Source organism: Heloderma suspectum, chromosome 1 (genome assembly GCF_057233095.1).
Source record: "Heloderma suspectum isolate Gila_16-S chromosome 1, 16-S_ref, whole genome shotgun sequence".
NCBI classification, from domain to species: Eukaryota; Metazoa; Chordata; class Lepidosauria; order Squamata; family Helodermatidae; genus Heloderma; species Heloderma suspectum.
This window is the reverse complement of record NC_139458.1, coordinates 228,167,331-228,194,347: the sequence shown is the minus strand read 5'-3', so window position 1 is coordinate 228,194,347 and position 27,017 is coordinate 228,167,331.

Below are 27,017 nucleotides of genomic sequence, written 5' to 3'. Positions count from 1 at the left end.
AAATTAGGGTTAGGGTTGGCGAGACTTGGCTTCCCAGGATGGAACCAGGGCGTCTGTAAAGCCAAGCATGTTGAAACAGATTGAGTGGCCCAACAGGATGTGTTCCCTCCTGTCTTTTAGTACACCGTGTGGACTGGGGGATGTTAAATTTCCTCTAGAAAATTTGGGTAAAAACCCCAGTTAGGGTTAGGGTTGGGGAGACTTGGCTTCCGAGGAGGGAACCAGGGTCTTGGGGAAGACTAGCTTGGTGAAACGAACTGAGCAGGTCATCAGAAATGGGTGCCGACCCTCTATAAGTACAACGTGAGGACGGGGCGATGTTTCAGTCAAAACAGGAAATTAGGGTTGAGACTCCAATTAGGGTTAGGGTTGGGGACACTAGGCTTCCCAGGAAGGAACCAGCATCTTGGTAAAGCCTAGATTGGTCAAACAGACTGAGTGAGCCATTGGAGGATAACATACTGCCCATTAGTACAGCTTGTGGACAGGGACATGTTTCAGTCGCAAGAGGAAATTAGGGTTAAGACCCAACTGAGGGTTAGGGGTCAGGAGACTTGGCTTCCCAGAATGGAAACAGGGTGTTGCTGAAGCCAAGCATGGTGAAACAGCCTGAGAGGGCCAAAGGAATGGTATGCCTGCCGTCTTTTAGTACAACCTGTGGATGGGGGTTTGTTACAGTTGCACAAGTAAATTAGGGTTAAGACTCAAGTTAGGGTTAGGGTTCGGGAGACTTGGCTTCCCTGGAGTGAACCAGGGCCTCGGAAAAGCCAAGCATGTAGAAATAGGATAAGTGGGCCTGCAGGATGAGTTGCCTCCTGTCTTTTAGTACACCGCGTGGACGAGGGGATGTTCTATTCCCAAATTAAATTAGGGTAAAAACCCAAGTTAGGGTTAGGGTTGGGGAGACTGGGCTTCCTAGGTAAGAAACGGGTTCTTGGGGAAGCCTAGCTTGGTGAATCAGCCTGAGTGGGACATCCAGATGTCTTCCATGCTGACATTTGGTACACTCTGTGGACGGCGGTATGTTTCAGTCCAAAGAGGAAATTAGGGTTGAGACTCAAATTAGGGTTAGGGTTGGCGAGACTTGGCTTCCCAGGATGGAACCAGGGCGTCTGTAAAGCCAAGCATGTTGAAACAGATTGAGTGGCCCAACAGGATGTGTTCCCTCCTGTCTTTTAGTACACCGTGTGGACTGGGGGATGTTAAATTTCCTCTAGAAAATTTGGGTAAAAACCCCAGTTAGGGTTAGGGTTGGGGAGACTTGGCTTCCGAGGAGGGAACCAGGGTCTTGGGGAAGACTAGCTTTGTGAAACGAACTGAGCAGGTCATCAGAAATGGGTGCCGACCCTCTATAAGTACAACGTGAGGACAGGGCGATGTTTCAGTCAAAACAGGAAATTAGGGTTGAGACTCCAATTAGGGTTAGGGTTGGGGACACTAGGCTTCCCAGGAAGGAACCAGCATCTTGGTAAAGCCTAGATTGGTCAAACAGACTGAGTGAGCCATTGGAGGATAACATACTGCCCATTAGTACAGCTTGTGGACAGGGACATGTTTCAGTCCCAAGAGGAAATTAGGGTTAAGACCCAACTGTGGGTTAGGGGTCAGGAGACTTGGCTTCCCAGAATGGAAACAGGGTGTTGCTGAAGCCAAGCATGGTGAAACAGCCTGAGAGGGTCAAAGGAATGGTATGCCTGCCGTCTTTTAGTACAACCTGTGGATGGGGGTTTGTTACAGTTGCACAAGTAAATTAGGGTTAAGACTCAAGTTAGGGTTAGGGTTCGGGAGACTTGGCTTCCCTGGAGTGAACCAGGGCCTCGGAAAAGCCAAGCATGTAGAAATAGGATAAGTGGGCCTGCAGGATGAGTTGCCTCCTTTCTTTTAGTACCCCGCGTGGACGAGGGGATGTTCTATTCCCAAATTAAATTAGGGTAAAAACCCAAGTTAGGGTTAGGGTTGGGGAGACTGGGCTTCCTAGGTAAGAAACGGGTTCTTGGGGAAGCCTAGCTTGGTGAATCAGCCTGAGTGGGACATCCAGATGTCTTCCATGCTGACATTTGGTACACTCTGTGGACGGCGGTATGTTTCAGTCCAAAGAGGAAATTAGGGTTGAGACTCAAATTAGGGTTAGGGTTGGCGAGACTTGGCTTCCCAGGATGGAACCAGGGCGTCTGTAAAGCCAAGCATGTTGAAACAGATTGAGTGGCCCAACAGGATGTGTTCCCTCCTGTCTTTTAGTACACCGTGTGGACTGGGGGATGTTAAATTTCCTCTAGAAAATTTGGGTAAAAACCCCAGTTAGGGTTAGGGTTGGGGAGACTTGGCTTCCGAGGAGGGAACCAGGGTCTTGGGGAAGACTAGCTTGGTGAAACGAACTGAGCAGGTCATCAGAAAGGGGTGCCGACCCTCTATAAGTACAACGTGAGGACGGGGCGTTGTTTCAGTCAAAACAGGAAATTAGGGTTGAGACTCAAATTAGGGTTAGGGTTGGGGACACTAGGCTTCCCAGGAAGGAACCAGCATCTTGGTAAAGCCTAGATTGGTCAAACAGACTGAGTGAGCCATTGGAGGATAACATACTGCCCATTAGTACAGCTTGTGGACAGGGACATGTTTCAGTCGCAAGAGGAAATTAGGGTTAAGACCCAACTGAGGGTTAGGGGTCAGGAGACTTGGCTTCCCAGAATGGAAACAGGGTGTTGCTGAAGCCAAGCATGGTGAAACAGCCTGAGAGGGCCAAAGGAATGGTATGCCTGCCGTCTTTTAGTACAACCTGTGGATGGGGGTTTGTTACAGTTGCACAAGTAAATTAGGGTTAAGACTCAAGTTAGGGTTAGGGTTCGGGAGACTTGGCTTCCCTGGAGTGAACCAGGGCCTCGGAAAAGCCAAGCATGTAGAAATAGGATAAGTGGGCCTGCAGGATGAGTTGCCTCCTGTCTTTTAGTACACCGCGTGGACGAGGGGATGTTCTATTCCCAAATTAAATTAGGGTAAAAACCCAAGTTAGGGTTAGGGTTGGGGAGACTGGGCTTCCTAGGTAAGAAACGGGTTCTTGGGGAAGCCTAGCTTGGTGAATCAGCCTGAGTGGGACATCCAGATGTCTTCCATGCTGACATTTGGTACACTCTGTGGACGGCGGTATGTTTCAGTCCAAAGAGGAAATTAGGGTTGAGACTCAAATTAGGGTTAGGGTTGGCGAGACCTGGCTTCCCAGGATGGAACCAGGGCGTCTGTAAAGCCACGCATGTTGAAACAGATTGAGTGGCCCAACAGGATGTGTTCCCTCCTGTCTTTTAGTACACCGCGTGGACTGGGGGATGTTGACGTTCCTCTAGAAAATTTGGGTAAAAACCCAATTTAGGGTTAGGGTTGGGGAGACTTGGCTTCCGAGGAGGGAACCAGGGTCTTGGGGAAGACTAGCTTGGTGAAACGAACTGAGCAGGTCATCAGAAAGGGGTGCCGACCCTCTATAAGTACAACGTGAGGACGGGGCGTTGTTTCAGTCAAAACAGGAAATTAGGGTTGAGACTCAAATTAGGGTTAGGGTTGGGGACACTAGGCTTCCCAGGAAGGAACCAGCATCTTGGTAAAGCCTAGATTGGTCAAACAGACTGAGTGAGCCATTGGAGGATAACATACTGCCCATTAGTACAGCTTGTGGACAGGGACATGTTTCAGTCCCAAGAGGAAATTAGGGTTAAGACCCAACTGAGGGTTAGGGGTCAGGAGACTTGGCTTCCCAGAATGGAAACAGGGTGTTGCTGAAGCCAAGCATGGTGAAACAGCCTGAGAGGGCCAAAGGAATGGTATGCCTGCCGTCTTTTAGTACAACCTGTGGATGGGGGTTTGTTACAGTTGCACAAGTAAATTAGGGTTAAGACTCAAGTTAGGGTTAGGGTTCGGGAGACTTGGCTTCCCTGCAGTGAACCAGGGCCTCGGAAAAGCCAAGCATGTAGAAATAGGATAAGTGGGCCTGCAGGATGAGTTGCCTCCTGTCTTTTAGTACACCGCGTGGACGAGGGGATGTTCTATTCCCAAATTAAATTAGGGTAAAAACCCAAGTTAGGGTTAGGGTTGGGGAGACTGGGCTTCCTAGGTAAGAAACGGGTTCTTGGGGAAGCCTAGCTTGGTGAATCAGCCTGAGTGGGACATCAAGATGTCTTCCATGCTGACATTTGGTACACTCTGTGGACGGCGGTATGTTTCAGTCCAAAGAGGAAATTAGGGTTGAGACTCAAATTAGGGTTAGGGTTGGCGAGACCTGGCTTCCCAGGATGGAACCAGGGCGTCTGTAAAGCCAGGCATGTTGAAACAGATTGAGTGGCCCAACAGGATGTGTTCCCTCCTGTCTTTTAGTACACCGCGTGGACTGGGGGATGTTAAAGTTCCTCTAGAAAATTTGGGTAAAAACCCCAGTTAGGGTTAGGGTTGGGGAGACTTGGCTTCCGAGGAGGGAACCAGGGTCTTGGGGAAGACTAGCTTGGTGAAACGAACTGAGCAGGTCATCAGAAATGGGTGCCGACCCTCTATAAGTACAACGTGAGGACGGGGCGTTGTTTCAGTCAAAACAGGAAATTAGGGTTGAGACTCAAATTAGGGTTAGGTTTGGGGACACTAGGCTTCCCAGGAAGGTACCAGCATCTTGGTAAAGCCTAGATTGGTCAAACAGACTGAGTGAGCCATTGGAGGATAACATACTGCCCATTAGTACAGCTTGTGGACAGGGACATGTTTCAGTCGCAAGAGGAAATTAGGGTTAAGACCCAACTGAGGGTTAGGGGTCAGGAGACTTGGCTTCCCAGAATGGAAACAGGGTGTTGCTGAAGCCAAGCATGGTGAAACAGCCTGAGAGGGCCAAAGGAATGGTATGCCTGCCGTCTTTTAGTACAACCTGTGGATGGGGGTTTGTTACAGTTGCACAAGTAAATTAGGGTTAAGACTCAAGTTAGGGTTAGGGTTCGGGAGACTTGGCTTCCCTGGAGTGAACCAGGGCCTCGGAAAAGCCAAGCATGTAGAAATAGGATAAGTGGGCCTGCAGGATGAGTTGCCTCCTTTCTTTTAGTACCCCGCGTGGACGAGGGGATGTTCTATTCCCAAATTAAATTAGGGTAAAAACCCAAGTTAGGGTTAGGGTTGGGGAGACTGGGCTTCCTAGGTAAGAAACGGGTTCTTGGGGAAGCCTAGCTTGGTGAATCAGCCTGAGTGGGACATCCAGATGTCTTCCATGCTGACATTTGGTACACTCTGTGGACGGCGGTATGTTTCAGTCCAAAGAGGAAATTAGGGTTGAGACTCAAATTAGGGTTAGGGTTGGCGAGACTTGGCTTCCCAGGATGGAACCAGGGCGTCTGTAAAGCCAAGCATGTTGAAACAGATTGAGTGGCCCAACAGGATGTGTTCCCTCCTGTCTTTTAGTACACCGTGTGGACTGGGGGATGTTAAATTTCCTCTAGAAAATTTGGGTAAAAACCCCAGTTAGGGTTAGGGTTGGGGAGACTTGGCTTCCGAGGAGGGAACCAGGGTCTTGGGGAAGACTAGCTTGGTGAAACGAACTGAGCAGGTCATCAGAAATGGGTGCCGACCCTCTATAAGTACAACGTGAGGACGGGGCGATGTTTCAGTCAAAACAGGAAATTAGGGTTGAGACTCCAATTAGGGTTAGGGTTGGGGACACTAGGCTTCCCAGGAAGGAACCAGCATCTTGGTAAAGCCTAGATTGGTCAAACAGACTGAGTGAGCCATTGGAGGATAACATACTGCCCATTAGTACAGCTTGTGGACAGGGACATGTTTCAGTCGCAAGAGGAAATTAGGGTTAAGACCCAACTGAGGGTTAGGGGTCAGGAGACTTGGCTTCCCAGAATGGAAACAGGGTGTTGCTGAAGCCAAGCATGGTGAAACAGCCTGAGAGGGCCAAAGGAATGGTATGCCTGCCGTCTTTTAGTACAACCTGTGGATGGGGGTTTTTTACAGTTGCACAAGTAAATTAGGGTTAAGACTCAAGTTAGGGTTAGGGTTCGGGAGACTTGGCTTCCCTGGAGTGAACCAGGGCCTCGGAAAAGCCAAGCATGTAGAAATAGGATAAGTGGGCCTGCAGGATGAGTTGCCTCCTTTCTTTTAGTACACCGCGTGGACGAGGGGATGTTCTATTCCCAAATTAAATTAGGGTAAAAACCCAAGTTAGGGTTAGGGTTGGGGAGACTGGGCTTCCTAGGTAAGAAACGGGTTCTTGGGGAAGCCTAGCTTGGTGAATCAGCCTGAGTGGGACATCCAGATGTCTTCCATGCTGACATTTGGTACACTCTGTGGACGGCGGTATGTTTCAGTCCAAAGAGGAAATTAGGGTTGAGACTCAAATTAGGGTTAGGGTTGGCGAGACTTGGCTTCCCAGGATGGAACCAGGGCATCTGTAAAGCCAAGCATGTTGAAACAGATTGAGTGGCCCAACAGGATGTGTTCCCTCCTGTCTTTTAGTACACCGTGTGGACTGGGGGATGTTAAATTTCCTCTAGAAAATTTGGGTAAAAACCCCAGTTAGGGTTAGGGTTGGGGAGACTTGGCTTCCGAGGAGGGAACCAGGGTCTTGGGGAAGACTAGCTTGGTGAAACGAACTGAGCAGGTCATCAGAAATGGGTGGCGACCCTCTATAAGTACAACGTGAGGACGGGGCGATGTTTCAGTCAAAACAGGAAATTAGGGTTGAGACTCCAATTAGGGTTAGGGTTGGGGACACTAGGCTTCCCAGGAAGGAACCAGCATCTTGGTAAAGCCTAGATTGGTCAAACAGACTGAGTGAGCCATTGGAGGATAACATACTGCCCATTAGTACAGCTTGTGGACAGGGACATGTTTCAGTCGCAAGAGGAAATTAGGGTTAAGACCCAACTGAGGGTTAGGGGTCAGGAGACTTGGCTTCCCAGAATGGAAACAGGGTGTTGCTGAAGCCAAGCATGGTGAAACAGCCTGAGAGGGCCAAAGGAATGGTATGCCTGCCGTCTTTTAGTACAACCTGTGGATGGGGGTTTGTTACAGTTGCACAAGTAAATTAGGGTTAAGACTCAAGTTAGGGTTAGGGTTCGGGAGACTTGGCTTCCCTGGAGTGAACCAGGGCCTCGGAAAAGCCAAGCATGTAGAAATAGGATAAGTGGGCCTGCAGGATGAGTTGCCTCCTGTCTTTTAGTACACCGCGTGGACGAGGGGATGTTCTATTCCCAAATTAAATTAGGGTAAAAACCCAAGTTAGGGTTAGGGTTGGGGAGACTGGGCTTCCTAGGTAAGAAACGGGTTCTTGGGGAAGCCTAGCTTGGTGAATCAGCCTGAGTGGGACATCCAGATGTCTTCCATGCTGACATTTGGTACACTCTGTGGACGGCGGTATGTTTCAGTCCAAAGAGGAAATTAGGGTTGAGACTCAAATTAGGGTTAGGGTTGGCGAGACTTGGCTTCCCAGGATGGAACCAGGGCGTCTGTAAAGCCAAGCATGTTGAAACAGATTGAGTGGCCCAACAGGATGTGTTCCCTCCTGTCTTTTAGTACACCGTGTGGACTGGGGGATGTTAAATTTCCTCTAGAAAATTTGGGTAAAAACCCCAGTTAGGGTTAGGGTTGGGGAGACTTGGCTTCCGAGGAGGGAACCAGGGTCTTGGGGAAGACTAGCTTGGTGAAACGAACTGAGCAGGTCATCAGAAATGGGTGCCGACCCTCTATAAGTACAACGTGAGGACGGGGCGATGTTTCAGTCAAAACAGGAAATTAGGGTTGAGACTCCAATTAGGGTTAGGGTTGGGGACACTAGGCTTCCCAGGAAGGAACCAGCATCTTGGTAAAGCCTAGATTGGTCAAACAGACTGAGTGAGCCATTGGAGGATAACATACTGCCCATTAGTACAGCTTGTGGACAGGGACATGTTTCAGTCCCAAGAGGAAATTAGGGTTAAGACCCAACTGAGGGTTAGGGGTCAGGAGACTTGGCTTCCCAGAATGGAAACAGGGTGTTGCTGAAGCCAAGCATGGTGAAACAGCCTGAGAGGGCCAAAGGAATGGTATGCCTGCCGTCTTTTAGTACAACCTGTGGATGGGGGTTTGTTACAGTTGCACAAGTAAATTAGGGTTAAGACTCAAGTTAGGGTTAGGGTTCGGGAGACTTGGCTTCCCTGGAGTGAACCAGGGCCTCGGAAAAGCCAAGCATGTAGAAATAGGATAAGTGGGCCTGCAGGATGAGTTGCCTCCTGTCTTTTAGTACACCGCGTGGACGAGGGGATGTTCTATTCCCAAATTAAATTAGGGTAAAAACCCAAGTTAGGGTTAGGGTTGGGGAGACTGGGCTTCCTAGGTAAGAAACGGGTTCTTGGGGAAGCCTAGCTTGGTGAATCAGCCTGAGTGGGACATCCAGATGTCTTCCATGCTGACATTTGGTACACTCTGTGGACGGCGGTATGTTTCAGTCCAAAGAGGAAATTAGGGTTGAGACTCAAATTAGGGTTAGGGTTGGCGAGACTTGGCTTCCCAGGATGGAACCAGGGCGTCTGTAAAGCCAAGCATGTTGAAACAGATTGAGTGGCCCAACAGGATGTGTTCCCTCCTGTCTTTTAGTACACCGTGTGGACTGGGGGATGTTAAATTTCCTCTAGAAAATTTGGGTAAAAACCCCAGTTAGGGTTAGGGTTGGGGAGACTTGGCTTCCGAGGAGGGAACCAGGGTCTTGGGGAAGACTAGCTTGGTGAAACGAACTGAGCAGGTCATCAGAAATGGGTGCCGACCCTCTATAAGTACAACGTGAGGACGGGGCGATGTTTCAGTCAAAACAGGAAATTAGGGTTGAGACTCCAATTAGGGTTAGGGTTGGGGACACTAGGCTTCCCAGGAAGGAACCAGCATCTTGGTAAAGCCTAGATTGGTCAAACAGACTGAGTGAGCCATTGGAGGATAACATACTGCCCATTAGTACAGCTTGTGGACAGGGACATGTTTCAGTCCCAAGAGGAAATTAGGGTTAAGACCCAACTGAGGGTTAGGGGTCAGGAGACTTGGCTTCCCAGAATGGAAACAGGGTGTTGCTGAAGCCAAGCATGGTGAAACAGCCTGAGAGGGCCAAAGGAATGGTATGCCTGCCGTCTTTTAGTACAACCTGTGGATGGGGGTTTGTTACAGTTGCACAAGTAAATTAGGGTTAAGACTCAAGTTAGGGTTAGGGTTCGGGAGACTTGGCTTCCCTGGAGTGAACCAGGGCCTTGGAAAAGCCAAGCATGTAGAAATAGGATAAGTGGGCCTGCAGGATGAGTTGCCTCCTTTCTTTTAGTACACCGCGTGGACGAGGGGATGTTCTATTCCCAAATTAAATTAGGGTAAAAACCCAAGTTAGGGTTAGGGTTGGGGAGACTGGGCTTCCTAGGTAAGAAACGGGTTCTTGGGGAAGCCTAGCTTGGTGAATCAGCCTGAGTGGGACATCAAGATGTCTTCCATGCTGACATTTGGTACACTCTGTGGACGGCGGTATGTTTCAGTCCAAAGAGGAAATTAGGGTTGAGACTCAAATTAGGGTTAGGGTTGGCGAGACTTGGCTTCCCAGGATGGAACCAGGGCGTCTGTAAAGCCAAGCATGTTGAAACAGATTGAGTGGCCCAACAGGATGTGTTCCCTCCTGTCTTTTAGGACACCGTGTGGACTGGGGGATGTTAAATTTCCTCTAGAAAATTTGGGTAAAAACCCCAGTTAGGGTTAGGGTTGGGGAGACTTGGCTTCCGAGGAGGGAACCAGGGTCTTGGGGAAGACTAGCTTGGTGAAACGAACTGAGCAGGTCATCAGAAATGGGTGGCGACCCTCTATAAGTACAACGTGAGGACGGGGCGATGTTTCAGTCAAAACAGGAAATTAGGGTTGAGACTCCAATTAGGGTTAGGGTTGGGGACACTAGGCTTCCCAGGAAGGAACCAGCATCTTGGTAAAGCCTAGATTGGTCAAACAGACTGAGTGAGCCATTGGAGGATAACATACTGCCCATTAGTACAGCTTGTGGACAGGGACATGTTTCAGTCCCAAGAGGAAATTAGGGTTAAGACCCAACTGAGGGTTAGGGGTCAGGAGACTTGGCTTCCCAGAATGGAAACAGGGTGTTGCTGAAGCCAAGCATGGTGAAACAGCCTGAGAGGGCCAAAGGAATGGTATGCCTGCCGTCTTTTAGTACAACCTGTGGATGGGGGTTTGTTACAGTTGCACAAGTAAATTAGGGTTAAGACTCAAGTTAGGGTTAGGGTTCGGGAGACTTGGCTTCCCTGGAGTGAACCAGGGCCTCGGAAAAGCCAAGCATGTAGAAATAGGATAAGTGGGCCTGCAGGATGAGTTGCCTCCTTTCTTTTAGTACACCGCGTGGACGAGGGGATGTTCTATTCCCAAATTAAATTAGGGTAAAAACCCAAGTTAGGGTTAGGGTTGGGGAGACTGGGCTTCCTAGGTAAGAAACGGGTTCTTGGGGAAGCCTAGCTTGGTGAATCAGCCTGAGTGGGACATCAAGATGTCTTCCATGCTGACATTTGGTACACTCTGTGGACGGCGGTATGTTTCAGTCCAAAGAGGAAATTAGGGTTGAGACTCAAATTAGGGTTAGGGTTGGCGAGACCTGGCTTCCCAGGATGGAACCAGGGCGTCTGTAAAGCCAGGCATGTTGAAACAGATTGAGTGGCCCAACAGGATGTGTTCCCTCCTGTCTTTTAGTACACCGCGTGGACTGGGGGATGTTAAAGTTCCTCTAGAAAATTTGGGTAAAAACCCCAGTTAGGGTTAGGGTTGGGGAGACTTGGCTTCCGAGGAGGGAACCAGGGTCTTGGGGAAGACTAGCTTGGTGAAACGAACTGAGCAGGTCATCAGAAATGGGTGCCGACCCTCTATAAGTACAACGTGAGGACGGGGCGATGTTTCAGTCAAAACAGGAAATTAGGGTTGAGACTCCAATTAGGGTTAGGGTTGGGGACACTAGGCTTCCCAGGAAGGAACCAGCATCTTGGTAAAGCCTAGATTGGTCAAACAGACTGAGTGAGCCATTGGAGGATAACATACTGCCCATTAGTACAGCTTGTGGACAGGGACATGTTTCAGTCGCAAGAGGAAATTAGGGTTAAGACCCAACTGAGGGTTAGGGGTCAGGAGACTTGGCTTCCCAGAATGGAAACAGGGTGTTGCTGAAGCCAAGCATGGTGAAACAGCCTGAGAGGGCCAAAGGAATGGTATGCCTGCCGTCTTTTAGTACAACCTGTGGATGGGGGTTTGTTACAGTTGCACAAGTAAATTAGGGTTAAGACTCAAGTTAGGGTTAGGGTTCGGGAGACTTGGCTTCCCTGGAGTGAACCAGGGCCTCGGAAAAGCCAAGCATGTAGAAATAGGATAAGTGGGCCTGCAGGATGAGTTGCCTCCTGTCTTTTAGTACACCGCGTGGACGAGGGGATGTTCTATTCCCAAATTAAATTAGGGTAAAAACCCAAGTTAGGGTTAGGGTTGGGGAGACTGGGCTTCCTAGGTAAGAAACGGGTTCTTGGGGAAGCCTAGCTTGGTGAATCAGCCTGAGTGGGACATCCAGATGTCTTCCATGCTGACATTTGGTACACTCTGTGGACGGCGGTATGTTTCAGTCCAAAGAGGAAATTAGGGTTGAGACTCAAATTAGGGTTAGGGTTGGCGAGACTTGGCTTCCCAGGATGGAACCAGGGCATCTGTAAAGCCAAGCATGTTGAAACAGATTGAGTGGCCCAACAGGATGTGTTCCCTCCTGTCTTTTAGTACACCGTGTGGACTGGGGGATGTTAAATTTCCTCTAGAAAATTTGGGTAAAAACCCCAGTTAGGGATAGGGTTGGGGAGACTTGGCTTCCGAGGAGGGAACCAGGGTCTTGGGGAAGACTAGCTTGGTGAAACGAACTGAGCAGGTCATCAGAAATGGGTGCCGACCCTCTATAAGTACAACGTGAGGACGGGGCGATGTTTCAGTCAAAACAGGAAATTAGGGTTGAGACTCCAATTAGGGTTAGGGTTGGGGACACTAGGCTTCCCAGGAAGGAACCAGCATCTTGGTAAAGCCTAGATTGGTCAAACAGACTGAGTGAGCCATTGGAGGATAACATACTGCCCATTAGTACAGCTTGTGGACAGGGACATGTTTCAGTCGCAAGAGGAAATTAGGGTTAAGACCCAACTGAGGGTTAGGGGTCAGGAGACTTGGCTTCCCAGAATGGAAACAGGGTGTTGCTGAAGCCAAGCATGGTGAAACAGCCTGAGAGGGCCAAAGGAATGGTATGCCTGCCGTCTTTTAGTACAACCTGTGGATGGGGGTTTGTTACAGTTGCACAAGTAAATTAGGGTTAAGACTCAAGTTAGGGTTAGGGTTCGGGAGACTTGGCTTCCCTGGAGTGAACCAGGGCCTCGGAAAAGCCAAGCATGTAGAAATAGGATAAGTGGGCCTGCAGGATGAGTTGCCTCCTGTCTTTTAGTACACCGCGTGGACGAGGGGATGTTCTATTCCCAAATTAAATTAGGGTAAAAACCCAAGTTAGGGTTAGGGTTGGGGAGACTGGGCTTCCTAGGTAAGAAACGGGTTCTTGGGGAAGCCTAGCTTGGTGAATCAGCCTGAGTGGGACATCCAGATGTCTTCCATGCTGACATTTGGTACACTCTGTGGACGGCGGTATGTTTCAGTCCAAAGAGGAAATTAGGGTTGAGACTCAAATTAGGGTTAGGGTTGGCGAGACTTGGCTTCCCAGGATGGAACCAGGGCGTCTGTAAAGCCAAGCATGTTGAAACAGATTGAGTGGCCCAACAGGATGTGTTCCCTCCTGTCTTTTAGTACACCGTGTGGACTGGGGGATGTTAAATTTCCTCTAGAAAATTTGGGTAAAAACCCCAGTTAGGGTTAGGGTTGGGGAGACTTGGCTTCCGAGGAGGGAACCAGGGTCTTGGGGAAGACTAGCTTGGTGAAACGAACTGAGCAGGTCATCAGAAATGGGTGCCGACCCTCTATAAGTACAACGTGAGGACGGGGCGATGTTTCAGTCAAAACAGGAAATTAGGGTTGAGACTCCAATTAGGGTTAGGGTTGGGGACACTAGGCTTCCCAGGAAGGAACCAGCATCTTGGTAAAGCCTAGATTGGTCAAACAGACTGAGTGAGCCATTGGAGGATAACATACTGCCCATTAGTACAGCTTGTGGACAGGGACATGTTTCAGTCGCAAGAGGAAATTAGGGTTAAGACCCAACTGAGGGTTAGGGGTCAGGAGACTTGGCTTCCCAGAATGGAAACAGGGTGTTGCTGAAGCCAAGCATGGTGAAACAGCCTGAGAGGGCCAAAGGAATGGTATGCCTGCCGTCTTTTAGTACAACCTGTGGATGGGGGTTTGTTACAGTTGCACAAGTAAATTAGGGTTAAGACTCAAGTTAGGGTTAGGGTTCGGGAGACTTGGCTTCCCTGGAGTGAACCAGGGCCTCGGAAAAGCCAAGCATGTAGAAATAGGATAAGTGGGCCTGCAGGATGAGTTGCCTCCTTTCTTTTAGTACACCGCGTGGACGAGGGGATGTTCTATTCCCAAATTAAATTAGGGTAAAAACCCAAGTTAGGGTTAGGGTTGGGGAGACTGGGCTTCCTAGGTAAGAAACGGGTTCTTGGGGAAGCCTAGCTTGGTGAATCAGCCTGAGTGGGACATCAAGATGTCTTCCATGCTGACATTTGGTACACTCTGTGGACGGCGGTATGTTTCAGTCCAAAGAGGAAATTAGGGTTGAGACTCAAATTAGGGTTAGGGTTGGCGAGACCTGGCTTCCCAGGATGGAACCAGGGCGTCTGTAAAGCCAGGCATGTTGAAACAGATTGAGTGGCCCAACAGGATGTGTTCCCTCCTGTCTTTTAGTACACCGCGTGGACTGGGGGATGTTAAAGTTCCTCTAGAAAATTTGGGTAAAAACCCCAGTTAGGGTTAGGGTTGGGGAGACTTGGCTTCCGAGGAGGGAACCAGGGTCTTGGGGAAGACTAGCTTGGTGAAACGAACTGAGCAGGTCATCAGAAATGGGTGCCGACCCTCTATAAGTACAACGTGAGGACGGGGCGATGTTTCAGTCAAAACAGGAAATTAGGGTTGAGACTCCAATTAGGGTTAGGGTTGGCGAGACCTGGCTTCCCAGGATGGAACCAGGGCGTCTGTAAAGCCAGGCATGTTGAAACAGATTGAGTGGCCCAACAGGATGTGTTCCCTCCTGTCTTTTAGTACACTGCGTGGACTGGGGGATGTTAAAGTTCCTCTAGAAAATTTGGGTAAAAACCCAAGTTAGGGTTAGGGTTGGGGAGACTTGGCTTCCGAGGAGGGAACCAGGGTCTTGGGGAAGACTAGCTTGGTGAAACGAACTGAGCAGGTCATCAGAAATGGGTGCCGACCCTCTATAAGTACAACGTGAGGACGGGGCGATGTTTCAGTCAAAACAGGAAATTAGGGTTGAGACTCCAATTAGGGTTAGGGTTGGGGACACTAGGCTTCCCAGGAAGGAACCAGCATCTTGGTAACGCCTAGATTGGTCAAACAGACTGAGTGAGCCATTGGAGGATAACATACTGCCCATTAGTACAGCTTGTGGACAGGGACATGTTTCAGTCCCAAGAGGAAATTAGGGTTAAGACCCAACTGAGGGTTAGGGGTCAGGAGACTTGGCTTCCCAGAATGGAAACAGGGTGTTGCTGAAGCCAAGCATGGTGAAACAGCCTGAGAGGGCCAAAGGAATGGTATGCCTGCCGTCTTTTAGTACAACCTGTGGATGGGGGTTTGTTACAGTTGCACAAGTAAATTAGGGTTAAGACTCAAGTTAGGGTTAGGGTTCGGGAGACTTGGCTTCCCTGGAGTGAACCAGGGCCTCGGAAAAGCCAAGCATGTAGAAATAGGATAAGTGGGCCTGCAGGATGAGTTGCCTCCTGTCTTTTAGTACACCGCGTGGACGAGGGGATGTTCTATTCCCAAATTAAATTAGGGTAAAAACCCAAGTTAGGGTTAGGGTTGGGGAGACTGGGCTTCCTAGGTAAGAAACGGGTTCTTGGGGAAGCCTAGCTTGGTGAATCAGCCTGAGTGGGACATCCAGATGTCTTCCATGCTGACATTTGGTACACTCTGTGGACGGCGGTATGTTTCAGTCCAAAGAGGAAATTAGGGTTGAGACTCAAATTAGGGTTAGGGTTGGCGAGACTTGGCTTCCCAGGATGGAACCAGGGCGTCTGTAAAGCCAAGCATGTTGAAACAGATTGAGTGGCCCAACAGGATGTGTTCCCTCCTGTCTTTTAGTACACCGTGTGGACTGGGGGATGTTAAATTTCCTCTAGAAAATTTGGGTAAAAACCCCAGTTAGGGTTAGGGTTGGGGAGACTTGGCTTCCGAGGAGGGAACCAGGGTCTTGGGGAAGACTAGCTTGGTGAAACGAACTGAGCAGGTCATCAGAAATGGGTGCCGACCCTCTATAAGTACAACGTGAGGACGGGGCGATGTTTCAGTCAAAACAGGAAATTAGGGTTGAGACTCCAATTAGGGTTAGGGTTGGGGACACTAGGCTTCCCAGGAAGGAACCAGCATCTTGGTAAAGCCTAGATTGGTCAAACAGACTGAGTGAGCCATTGGAGGATAACATACTGCCCATTAGTACAGCTTGTGGACAGGGACATGTTTCAGTCCCAAGAGGAAATTAGGGTTAAGACCCAACTGAGGGTTAGGGGTCAGGAGACTTGGCTTCCCAGAATGGAAACAGGGTGTTGCTGAAGCCAAGCATGGTGAAACAGCCTGAGAGGGCCAAAGGAATGGTATGCCTGCCGTCTTTTAGTACAACCTGTGGATGGGGGTTTGTTACAGTTGCACAAGTAAATTAGGGTTAAGACTCAAGTTAGGGTTAGGGTTCGGGAGACTTGGCTTCCCTGGAGTGAACCAGGGCCTTGGAAAAGCCAAGCATGTAGAAATAGGATAAGTGGGCCTGCAGGATGAGTTGCCTCCTTTCTTTTAGTACACCGCGTGGACGAGGGGATGTTCTATTCCCAAATTAAATTAGGGTAAAAACCCAAGTTAGGGTTAGGGTTGGGGAGACTGGGCTTCCTAGGTAAGAAACGGGTTCTTGGGGAAGCCTAGCTTGGTGAATCAGCCTGAGTGGGACATCAAGATGTCTTCCATGCTGACATTTGGTACACTCTGTGGACGGCGGTATGTTTCAGTCCAAAGAGGAAATTAGGGTTGAGACTCAAATTAGGGTTAGGGTTGGCGAGACCTGGCTTCCCAGGATGGAACCAGGGCGTCTGTAAAGCCAGGCATGTTGAAACAGATTGAGTGGCCCAACAGGATGTGTTCCCTCCTGTCTTTTAGTACACCGCGTGGACTGGGGGATGTTAAAGTTCCTCTAGAAAATTTGGGTAAAAACCCCAGTTAGGGTTAGGGTTGGGGAGACTTGGCTTCCGAGGAGGGAACCAGGGTCTTGGGGAAGACTAGCTTGGTGAAACGAACTGAGCAGGTCATCAGAAATGGGTGCCGACCCTCTATAAGTACAACGTGAGGACGGGGCGATGTTTCAGTCAAAACAGGAAATTAGGGTTGAGACTCCAATTAGGGTTAGGGTTGGGGACACTAGGCTTCCCAGGAAGGAACCAGCATCTTGGTAAAGCCTAGATTGGTCAAACAGACTGAGTGAGCCATTGGAGGATAACATACTGCCCATTAGTACAGCTTGTGGACAGGGACATGTTTCAGTCGCAAGAGGAAATTAGGGTTAAGACCCAACTGAGGGTTAGGGGTCAGGAGACTTGGCTTCCCAGAATGGAAACAGGGTGTTGCTGAAGCCAAGCATGGTGAAACAGCCTGAGAGGGCCAAAGGAATGGTATGCCTGCCGTCTTTTAGTACAACCTGTGGATGGGGGTTTGTTACAGTTGCACAAGTAAATTAGGGTTAAGACTCAAGTTAGGGTTAGGGTTCGGGAGACTTGGCTTCCCTGGAGTGAACCAGGGCCTCGGAAAAGCCAAGCATGTAGAAATAGGATAAGTGGGCCTGCAGGATGAGTTGCCTCCTGTCTTTTAGTACACCGCGTGGACGAGGGGATGTTCTATTCCCAAATTAAATTAGGGTAAAAACCCAAGTTAGGGTTAGGGTTGGGGAGACTGGGCTTCCTAGGTAAGAAACGGGTTCTTGGGGAAGCCTAGCTTGGTGAATCAGCCTGAGTGGGACATCCAGATGTCTTCCATGCTGACATTTGGTACACTCTGTGGACGGCGGTATGTTTCAGTCCAAAGAGGAAATTAGGGTTGAGACTCAAATTAGGGTTAGGGTTGGCGAGACTTGGCTTCCCAGGATGGAACCAGGGCATCTGTAAAGCCAAGCATGTTGAAACAGATTGAGTGGCCCAACAGGATGTGTTCCCTCCTGTCTTTTAGTACACCGTGTGGACTGGGGGATGTTAAATTTCCTCTAGAAAATTTGGGTAAAAACCCCAGTTAGGGATAGGGTTGGGGAGACTTGGCTTCCGAGGAGGGAACCAGGGTCTTGGGGAAGACTAGCTTGGTGAAACGAACTGAGCAGGTCATCAGAAATGGGTGCCGACCCTCTATAAGTACAACGTGAGGACGGGGCGATGTTTCAGTCAAAACAGGAAATTAGGGTTGAGACTCCAATTAGGGTTAGGGTTGGGGACACTAGGCTTCCCAGGAAGGAACCAGCATCTTGGTAAAGCCTAGATTGGTCAAACAGACTGAGTGAGCCATTGGAGGATAACATACTGCCCATTAGTACAGCTTGTGGACAGGGACATGTTTCAGTCGCAAGAGGAAATTAGGGTTAAGACCCAACTGAGGGTTAGGGGTCAGGAGACTTGGCTTCCCAGAATGGAAACAGGGTGTTGCTGAAGCCAAGCATGGTGAAACAGCCTGAGAGGGCCAAAGGAATGGTATGCCTGCCGTCTTTTAGTACAACCTGTGGATGGGGGTTTGTTACAGTTGCACAAGTAAATTAGGGTTAAGACTCAAGTTAGGGTTAGGGTTCGGGAGACTTGGCTTCCCTGGAGTGAACCAGGGCCTCGGAAAAGCCAAGCATGTAGAAATAGGATAAGTGGGCCTGCAGGATGAGTTGCCTCCTGTCTTTTAGTACACCGCGTGGACGAGGGGATGTTCTATTCCCAAATTAAATTAGGGTAAAAACCCAAGTTAGGGTTAGGGTTGGGGAGACTGGGCTTCCTAGGTAAGAAACGGGTTCTTGGGGAAGCCTAGCTTGGTGAATCAGCCTGAGTGGGACATCCAGATGTCTTCCATGCTGACATTTGGTACACTCTGTGGACGGCGGTATGTTTCAGTCCAAAGAGGAAATTAGGGTTGAGACTCAAATTAGGGTTAGGGTTGGCGAGACTTGGCTTCCCAGGATGGAACCAGGGCGTCTGTAAAGCCAAGCATGTTGAAACAGATTGAGTGGCCCAACAGGATGTGTTCCCTCCTGTCTTTTAGTACACCGTGTGGACTGGGGGATGTTAAATTTCCTCTAGAAAATTTGGGTAAAAACCCCAGTTAGGGTTAGGGTTGGGGAGACTTGGCTTCCGAGGAGGGAACCAGGGTCTTGGGGAAGACTAGCTTGGTGAAACGAACTGAGCAGGTCATCAGAAATGGGTGGCGACCCTCTATAAGTACAACGTGAGGACGGGGCGATGTTTCAGTCAAAACAGGAAATTAGGGTTGAGACTCCAATTAGGGTTAGGGTTGGGGACACTAGGCTTCCCAGGAAGGAACCAGCATCTTGGTAAAGCCTAGATTGGTCAAACAGACTGAGTGAGCCATTGGAGGATAACATACTGCCCATTAGTACAGCTTGTGGACAGGGACATGTTTCAGTCGCAAGAGGAAATTAGGGTTAAGACCCAACTGAGGGTTAGGGGTCAGGAGACTTGGCTTCCCAGAATGGAAACAGGGTGTTGCTGAAGCCAAGCATGGTGAAACAGCCTGAGAGGGCCAAAGGAATGGTATGCCTGCCGTCTTTTAGTACAACCTGTGGATGGGGGTTTGTTACAGTTGCACAAGTAAATTAGGGTTAAGACTCAAGTTAGGGTTAGGGTTCGGGAGACTTGGCTTCCCTGGAGTGAACCAGGGCCTCGGAAAAGCCAAGCATGTAGAAATAGGATAAGTGGGCCTGCAGGATGAGTTGCCTCCTTTCTTTTAGTACACCGCGTGGACGAGGGGATGTTCTATTCCCAAATTAAATTAGGGTAAAAACCCAAGTTAGGGTTAGGGTTGGGGAGACTGGGCTTCCTAGGTAAGAAACGGGTTCTTGGGGAAGCCTAGCTTGGTGAATCAGCCTGAGTGGGACATCAAGATGTCTTCCATGCTGACATTTGGTACACTCTGTGGACGGCGGTATGTTTCAGTCCAAAGAGGAAATTAGGGTTGAGACTCAAATTAGGGTTAGGGTTGGCGAGACCTGGCTTCCCAGGATGGAACCAGGGCGTCTGTAAAGCCAGGCATGTTGAAACAGATTGAGTGGCCCAACAGGATGTGTTCCCTCCTGTCTTTTAGTACACCGCGTGGACTGGGGGATGTTAAAGTTCCTCTAGAAAATTTGGGTAAAAACCCCAGTTAGGGTTAGGGTTGGGGAGACTTGGCTTCCGAGGAGGGAACCAGGGTCTTGGGGAAGACTAGCTTGGTGAAACGAACTGAGCAGGTCATCAGAAATGGGTGCCGACCCTCTATAAGTACAACGTGAGGACGGGGCGATGTTTCAGTCAAAACAGGAAATTAGGGTTGAGACTCCAATTAGGGTTAGGGTTGGGGACACTAGGCTTCCCAGGAAGGAACCAGCATCTTGGTAAAGCCTAGATTGGTCAAACAGACTGAGTGAGCCATTGGAGGATAACATACTGCCCATTAGTACAGCTTGTGGACAGGGACATGTTTCAGTCGCAAGAGGAAATTAGGGTTAAGACCCAACTGAGGGTTAGGGGTCAGGAGACTTGGCTTCCCAGAATGGAAACAGGGTGTTGCTGAAGCCAAGCATGGTGAAACAGCCTGAGAGGGCCAAAGGAATGGTATGCCTGCCGTCTTTTAGTACAACCTGTGGATGGGGGTTTGTTACAGTTGCACAAGTAAATTAGGGTTAAGACTCAAGTTAGGGTTAGGGTTCGGGAGACTTGGCTTCCCTGGAGTGAACCAGGGCCTCGGAAAAGCCAAGCATGTAGAAATAGGATAAGTGGGCCTGCAGGATGAGTTGCCTCCTTTCTTTTAGTACACCGCGTGGACGAGGGGATGTTCTATTCCCAAATTAAATTAGGGTAAAAACCCAAGTTAGGGTTAGGGTTGGGGAGACTGGGCTTCCTAGGTAAGAAACGGGTTCTTGGGGAAGCCTAGCTTGGTGAATCAGCCTGAGTGGGACATCAAGATGTCTTCCATGCTGACATTTGGTACACTCTGTGGACGGCGGTATGTTTCAGTCCAAAGAGGAAATTAGGGTTGAGACTCAAATTAGGGTTAGGGTTGGCGAGACCTGGCTTCCCAGGATGGAACCAGGGCGTCTGTAAAGCCAGGCATGTTGAAACAGATTGAGTGGCCCAACAGGATGTGTTCCCTCCTGTCTTTTAGTACACTGCGTGGACTGGGGGATGTTAAAGTTCCTCTAGAAAATTTGGGTAAAAACCCAAGTTAGGGTTAGGGTTGGGGAGACTTGGCTTCCGAGGAGGGAACCAGGGTCTTGGGGAAGACTAGCTTGGTGAAACGAACTGAGCAGGTCATCAGAAATGGGTGCCGACCCTCTATAAGTACAACGTGAGGACGGGGCGATGTTTCAGTCAAAACAGGAAATTAGGGTTGAGACTCCAATTAGGGTTAGGGTTGGGGACACTAGGCTTCCCAGGAAGGAACCAGCATCTTGGTAAAGCCTAGATTGGTCAAACAGACTGAGTGAGCCATTGGAGGATAACATACTGCCCATTAGTACAGCTTGTGGACAGGGACATGTTTCAGTCCCAAGAGGAAATTAGGGTTAAGACCCAACTGAGGGTTAGGGGTCAGGAGACTTGGCTTCCCAGAATGGAAACAGGGTGTTGCTGAAGCCAAGCATGGTGAAACAGCCTGAGAGGGCCAAAGGAATGGTATGCCTGCCGTCTTTTAGTACAACCTGTGGATGGGGGTTTGTTACAGTTGCACAAGTAAATTAGGGTTAAGACTCAAGTTAGGGTTAGGGTTCGGGAGACTTGGCTTCCCTGGAGTGAACCAGGGCCTCGGAAAAGCCAAGCATGTAGAAATAGGATAAGTGGGCCTGCAGGATGAGTTGCCTCCTGTCTTTTAGTACACCGCGTGGACGAGGGGATGTTCTATTCCCAAATTAAATTAGGGTAAAAACCCAAGTTAGGGTTAGGGTTGGGGAGACTGGGCTTCCTAGGTAAGAAACGGGTTCTTGGGGAAGCCTAGCTTGGTGAATCAGCCTGAGTGGGACATCAAGATGTCTTCCATGCTGACATTTGGTACACTCTGTGGACGGCGGTATGTTTCAGTCCAAAGAGGAAATTAGGGTTGAGACTCAAATTAGGGTTAGGGTTGGCGAGACTTGGCTTCCCAGGATGGAACCAGGGCGTCTGTAAAGCCAAGCATGTTGAAACAGATTGAGTGGCCCAACAGGATGTGTTCCCTCCTGTCTTTTAGTACACCGTGTGGACTGGGGGATGTTAAATTTCCTCTAGAAAATTTGGGTAAAAACCCCAGTTAGGGTTAGGGTTGGGGAGACTTGGCTTCCGAGGAGGGAACCAGGGTCTTGGGGAAGACTAGCTTGGTGAAACGAACTGAGCAGGTCATCAGAAATGGGTGGCGACCCTCTATAAGTACAACGTGACGACGGGGCGATGTTTCAGTCAAAACAGGAAATTAGGGTTGAGACTCCAATTAGGGTTAGGGTTGGGGACACTAGGCTTCCCAGGAAGGAACCAGCATCTTGGTAAAGCCTAGATTGGTCAAACAGACTGAGTGAGCCATTGGAGGATAACATACTGCCCATTAGTACAGCTTGTGGACAGGGACATGTTTCAGTCGCAAGAGGAAATTAGGGTTAAGACCCAACTGAGGGTTAGGGGTCAGGAGACTTGGCTTCCCAGAATGGAAACAGGGTGTTGCTGAAGCCAAGCATGGTGAAACAGCCTGAGAGGGCCAAAGGAATGGTATGCCTGCCGTCTTTTAGTACAACCTGTGGATGGGGGTTTGTTACAGTTGCACAAGTAAATTAGGGTTAAGACTCAAGTTAGGGTTAGGGTTCGGGAGACTTGGCTTCCCTGGAGTGAACCAGGGCCTCGGAAAAGCCAAGCATGTAGAAATAGGATAAGTGGGCCTGCAGGATGAGTTGCCTCCTGTCTTTTAGTACACCGCGTGGACGAGGGGATGTTCTATTCCCAAATTAAATTAGGGTAAAAACCCAAGTTAGGGTTAGGGTTGGGGAGACTGGGCTTCCTAGGTAAGAAACGGGTTCTTGGGGAAGCCTAGCTTGGTGAATCAGCCTGAGTGGGACATCCAGATGTCTTCCATGCTGACATTTGGTACACTCTGTGGACGGCGGTATGTTTCAGTCCAAAGAGGAAATTAGGGTTGAGACTCAAATTAGGGTTAGGGTTGGCGAGACTTGGCTTCCCAGGATGGAACCAGGGCGTCTGTAAAGCCAAGCATGTTGAAACAGATTGAGTGGCCCAACAGGATGTGTTCCCTCCTGTCTTTTAGTACACCGTGTGGACTGGGGGATGTTAAATTTCCTCTAGAAAATTTGGGTAAAAACCCCAGTTAGGGTTAGGGTTGGGGAGACTTGGCTTCCGAGGAGGGAACCAGGGTCTTGGGGAAGACTAGCTTGGTGAAACGAACTGAGCAGGTCATCAGAAATGGGTGCCGACCCTCTATAAGTACAACGTGAGGACGGGGCGATGTTTCAGTCAAAACAGGAAATTAGGGTTGAGACTCCAATTAGGGTTAGGGTTGGGGACACTAGGCTTCCCAGGAAGGAACCAGCATCTTGGTAAAGCCTAGATTGGTCAAACAGACTGAGTGAGCCATTGGAGGATAACATACTGCCCATTAGTACAGCTTGTGGACAGGGACATGTTTCAGTCCCAAGAGGAAATTAGGGTTAAGACCCAACTGAGGGTTAGGGGTCAGGAGACTTGGCTTCCCAGAATGGAAACAGGGTGTTGCTGAAGCCAAGCATGGTGAAACAGCCTGAGAGGGCCAAAGGAATGGTATGCCTGCCGTCTTTTAGTACAACCTGTGGATGGGGGTTTGTTACAGTTGCACAAGTAAATTAGGGTTAAGACTCAAGTTAGGGTTAGGGTTCGGGAGACTTGGCTTCCCTGGAGTGAACCAGGGCCTCGGAAAAGCCAAGCATGTAGAAATAGGATAAGTGGGCCTGCAGGATGAGTTGCCTCCTTTCTTTTAGTACACCGCGTGGACGAGGGGATGTTCTATTCCCAAATTAAATTAGGGTAAAAACCCAAGTTAGGGTTAGGGTTGGGGAGACTGGGCTTCCTAGGTAAGAAACGGGTTCTTGGGGAAGCCTAGCTTGGTGAATCAGCCTGAGTGGGACATCAAGATGTCTTCCATGCTGACATTTGGTACACTCTGTGGACGGCGGTATGTTTCAGTCCAAAGAGGAAATTAGGGTTGAGACTCAAATTAGGGTTAGGGTTGGCGAGACCTGGCTTCCCAGGATGGAACCAGGGCGTCTGTAAAGCCAGGCATGTTGAAACAGATTGAGTGGCCCAACAGGATGTGTTCCCTCCTGTCTTTTAGTACACTGCGTGGACTGGGGGATGTTAAAGTTCCTCTAGAAAATTTGGGTAAAAACCCAAGTTAGGGTTAGGGTTGGGGAGACTTGGCTTCCGAGGAGGGAACCAGGGTCTTGGGGAAGACTAGCTTGGTGAAACGAACTGAGCAGGTCATCAGAAATGGGTGCCGACCCTCTATAAGTACAACGTGAGGACAGGGCGATGTTTCAGTCAAAACAGGAAATTAGGGTTGAGACTCCAATTAGGGTTAGGGTTGGGGACACTAGGCTTCCCAGGAAGGAACCAGCATCTTGGTAAAGCCTAGATTGGTCAAACAGACTGAGTGAGCCATTGGAGGATAACATACTGCCCATTAGTACAGCTTGTGGACAGGGACATGTTTCAGTCCCAAGAGGAAATTAGGGTTAAGACCCAACTGAGGGTTAGGGGTCAGGAGACTTGGCTTCCCAGAATGGAAACAGGGTGTTGCTGAAGCCAAGCATGGTGAAACAGCCTGAGAGGGCCAAAGGAATGGTATGCCTGCCGTCTTTTAGTACAACCTGTGGATGGGGGTTTGTTACAGTTGCACAAGTAAATTAGGGTTAAGACTCAAGTTAGGGTTAGGGTTCGGGAGACTTGGCTTCCCTGGACTGAACCAGGGCCTCGGAAAACCAAGCATGTAGAAAAAGGATAAGTGGGCCGGCAGGAAGAGTTGCCTCCTTTCTTTTAGTACACCGCGTGGACGAGGGGATGTTCCATTCCCAAATTAAATTAGGGTAGAAACCCAAGTTAGGGTTAGGGTTGGGGAGACTGGGCTTCCTAGGTAAGAAACGGGTTCTTGGGGAAGCCTAGCTTGGTGAATCAGCCTGAGTGGGACATCAAGATGTCTTCCATACTGACATTTGGTACACTCTGTGGACGGCGGTATGTTTCAGTCCAAAGAGGAAATTAGGGTTGAGACTCAAATTAGGGTTAGGGTTGGCGAGACCTGGCTTCCCAGGATGGAACCAGGGCGTCTGTAAAGCCAGGCATGTTGAAACAGATTGAGTGGCCCAACAGGATGTGTTCCCTCCTGTCTTTTAGTACACTGCGTGGACTGGGGGATGTTAAAGTTCCTCTAGAAAATTTGGGTAAAAACCCAAGTTAGGGTTAGGGTTGGGGAGACTTGGCTTCCGAGGAGGGAACCAGGGTCTTGGGGAAGACTAGCTTGGTGAAACGAACTGAGCAGGTCATCAGAAATGGGTGCCGACCCTCTATAAGTACAACGTGAGGACGGGGCGATGTTTCAGTCAAAACAGGAAATTAGGGTTGAGACTCCAATTAGGGTTAGGGTTGGGGACACTAGGCTTCCCAGGAAGGAACCAGCATCTTGGTAAAGCCTAGATTGGTCAAACAGACTGAGTGAGCCATTGGAGGATAACATACTGCCCATTAGTACAGCTTGTGGACAGGGACATGTTTCAGTCCCAAGAGGAAATTAGGGTTAAGACCCAACTGAGGGTTAGGGGTCAGGAGACTTGGCTTCCCAGAATGGAAACAGGGTGTTGCTGAAGCCAAGCATGGTGAAACAGCCTGAGAGGGCCAAAGGAATGGTATGCCTGCCGTCTTTTAGTACAACCTGTGGATGGGGGTTTGTTACAGTTGCACAAGTAAATTAGGGTTAAGACTCAAGTTAGGGTTAGGGTTCGGGAGACTTGGCTTCCCTGGAGTGAACCAGGGCCTCGGAAAAGCCAAGCATGTAGAAAAAGGATAAGTGGGCAGGCAGGATGAGTTGCCTCCTTTCTTTTAGTACACCGCGTGGACGAGGGGATGTTCCATTCCCAAATTAAATTAGGGTAAAAACCCAAGTTAGGGTTAGGGTTGGCAAGACTGGGCTTCCTAGGTAAGAAACGGGTTCTTGGGGAAGCCTAGCTTGGTGAATCAGCCTGAGTGGGACATCAAGATGTCTTCCATACTGACATTTGGTACACTCTGTGGACGGCAGTATGTTTCAGTCCAAAGAGGAAATTAGGGTTGAGACTCAAATTAGGGTTAGGGTTGGCGAGACTTGGCTTCCCAGGATGGAACCAGGGCGTCTGTAAAGCCACGCATGTTGAAACAGATTGAGTGGCCCAACAGGATGTGTTCCCTCCTGTCTTTTAGTACACTGCGTGGACTGGGGGATGTTAAATTTCCTCTAGAAAATTTGGGTAAAAACCCAAGTTAGGGTTAGGGTTGGGGAGACTTGGCTTCCGAGGAGGGAACCAGGGTCTTGGGGAAGACTAGCTTGGTGAAACGAACTGAGCAGGTCATCAGAAATGGGTGCCGACCCTCTATAAGTACAACGTGAGGACGGGGCGATGTTTCAGTCAAACAGGAAATTAGGGTTGAGACTCCAATTAGGGTTAGGGTTGGGGACACTAGGCTTCCCAGGAAGGAACCAGCATCTTGGTAAAGCCTAGATTGGTCAAACAGACTGAGTGAGCCATTGGAGGATAACATACTGCCCATTAGTACAGCTTGTGGACAGGGACATGTTTCAGTCCCAAGAGGAAATTAGGGTTAAGACCCAACTGAGGGTTAGGGGTCAGGAGACTTGGCTTCCCAGAATGGAAACAGGGTGTTGCTGAAGCCAAGCATGGTGAAACAGCCTGAGAGGGCCAAAGGAATGGTATGCCTGCCGTCTTTTAGTACAACCTGTGGATGGGGGTTTGTTACAGTTGCACAAGTAAATTAGGGTTAAGACTCAAGTTAGGGTTAGGGTTCGGGAGACTTGGCTTCCCTGGACTGAACCAGGGCCTCGGAAAAGCCAAGCATGTAGAAATAGGATAAGTGGGCCGGCAGGATGAGTTGCCTCCTGTCTTTTAGTACACCGCGTGGACGAGGGGATGTTCTATTCCCAAATTAAATTAGGGTAAAAACCCAAGTTAGGGTTAGGGTTGGGGAGACTGGGCTTCCTAGGTAAGAAACGGGTTCTTGGGGAAGCCTAGCTTGGTGAATCAGCCTGAGTGGGACATCAAGATGTCTTCCATGCTGACATTTGGTACACTCTGTGGACGGCGGTATGTTTCAGTCCAAAGAGGAAATTAGGGTTGAGACTCAAATTAGGGTTAGGGTTGGCGAGACCTGGCTTCCCAGGATGGAACCAGGGCGTCTGTAAAGCCACGCATGTTGAAACAGATTGAGTGGCCCAACAGGATGTGTTCCCTCCTGTCTTTTAGTACACTGCGTGGACTGGGGGATGTTAAATTTCCTCTAGAAAATTTGGGTAAAAACCCAAGTTAGGGTTAG